A 6,023-nucleotide genomic window follows, 5' to 3' on the forward strand; every position below is an offset into this window, starting at 1 on the left:
TAGACACCTTATTCCTTAGGGGCTTTCCCAAAGCATAAGCAGAGCCTCATTTTCGCGCCGGTGTGGCGCACTTGTTTTTGAGAGGCATGGCATGCAGTCGCATGTGAGAGGAGCTCTGATACTTAGAAAAGACTTTCTGAAGGCGTCATTTGGTATCGTATTCCCCTTTGGGCTTGGTTGGGTCTCAGCAAAGCAGATACCAGGGACTGTAAAGGGGTTAAAGTTTAAAACGGCTCCGGTTCCGTTATTTTAAGGGTTAAAGCTTCCAAGTTTGGTGTGCAATACTTTTAAGGCTTTAAGACACTGTGGTGAAAATTTGGTGAATTTTGCACAATTCCTTCATGTTTTTTCGCAATTGCAGTAATAAAGTGTGTTCAGTTTAAAATTTAAAGTGACAGTAACGGTTTTATTTTAAAACGTTTTTGTACTTTGTTATCAAGTTTATGCCTGTTTAACATGTCTGAACTACCAGATAGACTGTGTTCTGAATGTGGGGAAGCCAGAATTCCTATTCATTTAAATAAATGTGATTTATGTGATAATGACAATGATGCCCAAGATGATTCCTCAAGTGAGGGGAGTAAGCATGGTACTGCATCATTCCCTCCTTCGTCTACACGAGTCTTGCCCACTCAGGAGGCCCCTAGTACATCTAGCGCGCCAATACTCCTTACTATGCAACAATTAACGGCTGTAATGGATAATTCTGTCAAAAACATTTTAGCCAAAATGAACACTTGTCAGCGTAAGCGCGGCTGCTCTGTTTTAGATACTGAAGAGCATGGCAACGCTGATACTAATATCTCTGAAGGGCCCCTAACCCAGTCTGATGGGGCCAGGGAGGTTTTGTCTGAGGGAGAAATTACTGATTCAGGGAACATTTCTCAACAGGCTGAACCTGATGTGATTGCATTTAAATTTAAGTTGGAACATCTCCGCATTTTGCTTAAGGAGGTATTATCCACTCTGGATGATTGTGACAAGTTGGTCATCCCAGAGAAACTATGTAAAATGGACAAGTTCCTAGAGGTGCCGGGGCTCCCAGAAGCTTTTCCTATACCCAAGCGGGTGGCGGACATTGTTAATAAAGAATGGGAAAGGCCCGGTATTCCTTTCGTCCCTCCCCCCATATTTAAAAAATTGTTTCCTATGGTCGACCCCAGAAAGGACTTATGGCAGACAGTCCCCAAGGTCGAGGGAGCGGTTTCCACTTTAAACAAACGCACCACTATACCCATAGAGGATAGTTGTGCTTTCAAAGATCCTATGGATAAAAAATTAGAAGGTTTGCTTAAAAAGATGTTTGTTCAGCAGGGTTACCTTCTACAACCAATTTCATGCATTGTCCCTGTCGCTACAGCCGCATGTTTCTGGTTCGATGAGCTGATAAAGGCGGTCGATAGTGATTCTCCTCCTTATGAGGAGATTATGGACAGAATCAATGCTCTCAAATTGGCTAATTCTTTCACCCTAGACGCCACTTTGCAATTGGCTAGGTTAGCGGCTAAGAATTCTGGGTTTGCTATTGTGGCGCGCAGAGCGCTTTGGTTGAAATCTTGGTCGGCTGATGCGTCTTCCAAGAACAAGCTACTTAACATTCCTTTCAAGGGGAAAACGCTGTTTGGCCCTGACTTGAAAGAGATTATCTCTGATATCACTGGGGGTAAGGGCCACGCCCTTCCTCAGGATCGGCCTTTCAAGGCAAAAAATAAACCTAATTTTCGTCCCTTTCGTAGAAACGGACCAGCCCAAGGTGCTACGTCCTCTAAGCAAGAGGGTAATACTTCTCAAGCCAAGCCAGCTTGGAGACCAATGCAAGGCTGGAACAAGGGAAAGCAGGCCAAGAAACCTGCCACTGCTACCAAGACTGCATGAAATGTTGGCCCCCGATCCGGGACCGGATCTGGTGGGGGGCAGACTCTCTCTCTTCGCTCAGGCTTGGGCAAGAGATGTTCTGGATCCTTGGGCGCTAGAAATAGTCTCCCAAGGTTATCTTCTGGAATTCAAGGGACTTCCCCCAAGGGGGAGGTTCCACAGGTCTCAGTTGTCTTCAGACCACATAAAAAGACAGGCATTCTTACATTGTGTAGAAGACCTGTTAAAAATGGGAGTGATTCATCCTGTTCCATTAAGAGAACAAGGGATGGGGTTCTACTCCAATCTGTTCATAGTTCCCAAAAAAGAGGGAACGTTCAGACCAATCTTAGATCTCAAGATCTTAAACAAGTTTCTCAAGGTTCCATCGTTCAAGATGGAAACCATTCGAACTATTCTTCCTTCCATCCAGGAAGGTCAATTCATGACCACGGTGGATTTAAAGGATGCGTATCTACATATTCCTATCCACAAGGAACATCATCGGTTCCTAAGGTTCGCATTCCTGGACAAACATTACCAGTTCGTGGCGCTTCCTTTCGGATTAGCCACTGCTCCAAGGATTTTCACAAAGGTACTAGGGTCCCTTCTAGCTGTGCTAAGACCAAGGGGCATTGCTGTAGTACCTTACTTGGACGACATTCTGATTCAAGCGTCGTCCCTTCCTCAAGCAAAGGCTCACACGGACATCGTCCTGGCCTTTCTCAGATCTCACGGATGGAAAGTGAACGTGGAAAAGAGTTCTCTATCCCCGTCAACAAGGGTTCCCTTCTTGGGAACAATTATAGACTCCTTAGAAATGAGGATTTTTCTAACAGAGGCCAGAAAAACAAAACTTCTAGACTCTTGTCGGATACTTCATTCCGTTCCTCTTCCTTCCATAGCTCAGTGCATGGAAGTGATCGGGTTGATGGTAGCGGCAATGGACATAGTTCCTTTTGCGCGCATTCATCTAAGACCATTACAACTGTGCATGCTCAGTCAGTGGAATGGGGACTATACAGACTTGTCTCCGAAGATACAAGTAAATCAGAGGACCAGAGACTCACTCCGTTGGTGGCTGTCCCTGGACAACCTGTCACAAGGGATGACATTCCGCAGACCAGAGTGGGTCATTGTCACGACCGACGCCAGTCTGATGGGCTGGGGCACGGTCTGGGGATCCCTGAAAGCTCAGGGTCTTTGGTCTCGGGAAGAGTCTCTTCTACCGATAAATATTCTGGAACTGAGAGCGATATTCAATGCTCTCAAGGCTTGGCCTCAGCTAGCGAGGGCCAAGTTCATACGGTTTCAATCAGACAACATGACAACTGTTGCGTACATCAACCATCAGGGGGGAACAAGGAGTTCCCTAGCGATGGAAGAAGTGACCAAAATCATTCTATGGGCGGAGTCTCACTCCTGCCACCTGTCTGCTATCCACATCCCAGGAGTGGAAAATTGGGAAGCGGATTTTCTGAGTCGTCAGACATTGCATCCGGGGGAGTAGGAACTTCATCCGGAAATTTTTGCCCAAGTCACTCAGCTGTGGGGCATTCCAGACATGGATCTGATGGCCTCTCGTCAGAACTTCAAAGTTCCTTGCTACGGGTCCAGATCCAGGGATCCCAAGGCGGCTCTAGTGGATGCACTAGTAGCACCTTGGACCTTCAAACTAGCTTATGTGTTCCCGCCATTTCCTCTCATCCCCAGGCTGGTAGCCAGGATCAATCAGGAGAGGGCGTCGGTGATCTTGATAGCTCCTGCGTGGCCACGCAGGACTTGGTATGCAGATCTGGTGAATATGTCATCGGCTCCACCTTGGAAGCTACCTTTGAGACGAGACCTTCTTGTTCAGGGTCCGTTCGAACATCCGAATCTGGTTTCACTCCAGCTGACTGCTTGGAGATTGAACGCTTGATTTTATCGAAGCGAGGATTCTCAGATTCTGTTATCGATACTCTTGTTCAGGCCAGAAAGCCTGTAACTAGAAAGATTTACCACAAAATTTGGAAAAAATATATCTGTTGGTGTGAATCTAAAGGATTCCCTTGGGACAAGGTTAAGATTCCTAGGATTCTATCCTTCCTTCAAGAAGGATTGGAAAAAGGATTATCTGCAAGTTCCCTGAAGGGACAGATTTCTGCCTTGTCGGTGTTACTTCACAAAAAACTGGCTGCTGTGCCAGATGTTCAAGCCTTTGTTCAGGCTCTGGTTAGAATTAAGCCTGTTTACAAACCTTTGACTCCTCCTTGGAGTCTCAATTTAGTTCTTTCAGTTCTTCAGGGGGTTCCGTTTGAACCCTTGCATTCCGTTGATATTAAATTATTATCTTGGAAAGTTTTGTTTTTAGTTGCAATTTCTTCTGCCAGAAGAGTTTCAGAATTATCTGCTCTGCAGTGTTCTCCTCCTTATCTGGTGTTCCATGCAGATAAGGTGGTTTTACGTACTAAACCTGGTTTTCTTCCAAAAGTTGTTTCTAACAAGAACATTAACCAGGAGATTATCGTACCTTCTCTGTGTCCGAGACCAGTTTCAAAGAAGGAACGTTTGTTGCACAATTTGGATGTTGTTCGCGCTCTAAAATTCTATTTAGATGCTACAAAGGATTTTAGACAAACATCTTCCTTGTTTGTTGTTTATTCCGGTAAAAGGAGAGGTCAAAAAGCAACTTCTACCTCTCTCTCTTTTTGGATTAAAAGCATCATCAGATTGGCTTACGAGACTGCTGGACGGCAGCCTCCCGAAAGAATCACAGCTCATTCCACTAGGGCTGTGGCTTCCACATGGGCCTTCAAGAACGAGGCTTCTGTTGATCAGATATGTAGGGCAGCGACTTGGTCTTCACTGCACACTTTTACCAAATTTTACAAGTTTGATACTTTTGCTTCTTCTGAGGCTATTTTTGGGAGAAAGGTTTTGCAAGCCGTGGTGCCTTCCATTTAGGTGACCTGATTTGCTCCCTCCCTTCATCCGTGTCCTAAAGCTTTGGTATTGGTTCCCACAAGTAAGGATGACGCCGTGGACCGGACACACCTATGTTGGAGAAAACAGAATTTATGTTTACCTGATAAATTACTTTCTCCAACGGTGTGTCCGGTCCACGGCCCGCCCTGGTTTTTTAATCAGGTCTGATAATTTATTTTCTTTAACTACAGTCACCACGGTACCATATGGTTTCTCCTATGCAAATATTCCTCCTTAACGTCGGTCGAATGACTGGGGTAGGCGGAGCCTAGGAGGGATCATGTGACCAGCTTTGCTGGGCTCTTTGCCATTTCCTGTTGGGGAAGAGAATATCCCACAAGTAAGGATGACGCCGTGGACCGGACACACCGTTGGAGAAAGTAATTTATCAGGTAAACATAAATTCTGTTTTTTAGCTCCATTTTTAAAAATTAGATAATATACTTTTCAGTTTGTCTGTTTACTCCAAGCCTTAAAGGGACAGTTTACTCAAAAGTTTTCTCCACTTTAATTTGTTCCCAATGATTCACTTTACCTGCTGGAGTGTATTAAATTGTTTAAGTATTTCCATTACCCTTATATTGACATTTGAAATAATTGATTTAGCCTGTGGTATCCCCAACTATCTTGAAAGTTTTTGGCCTTAACACAGCCAGTAGAAGAAATTACACTCCCAGTGGGTTATAGAAGAGATAAGGTAATAAAATGTTAATTTTCCATTGTTCTCTCTAAGTATTGGGGATTGGTTTATGGACAGATATAAAATAAAGAAGCAGGTATATGTACACAATGTGATAAAGTAATGAGATCAGATTATATCTACAAGCTCAAGCCATTTTATTAGGTTGTGGCCTCAAAATACAAAATCAGCTAATTCATATACACAAATAAACCTTAAAAAAGCAAATCTCATACATTTTATACTCTGCAGCTGGTATAAAAAGTAATTGGAAACAGATTACGGGAAAAATCATTTTATAGTGTTACTGTCCCTTTAACCTTGCTCATGGTTGTGTCCCTTTTTAACATCCTTTGTTCTGAAGCCTGGTAGGATATTTACTTGTCTATTTGCATAATGTCACTGTCTTCACCATTTGATTGTGTGCCTGGCCCCAGTTTTATGTATCATTACATGGAAAGTATGTCTCTTGTGAAGACAGAATACAGGCACTAGGAAAATTAAAATAAATCCATCATTTTGC

This window comes from Bombina bombina, chromosome 1 (genome assembly GCF_027579735.1).
Source record: "Bombina bombina isolate aBomBom1 chromosome 1, aBomBom1.pri, whole genome shotgun sequence".
In the NCBI taxonomy this organism is placed as follows: domain Eukaryota; kingdom Metazoa; phylum Chordata; class Amphibia; order Anura; family Bombinatoridae; genus Bombina; species Bombina bombina.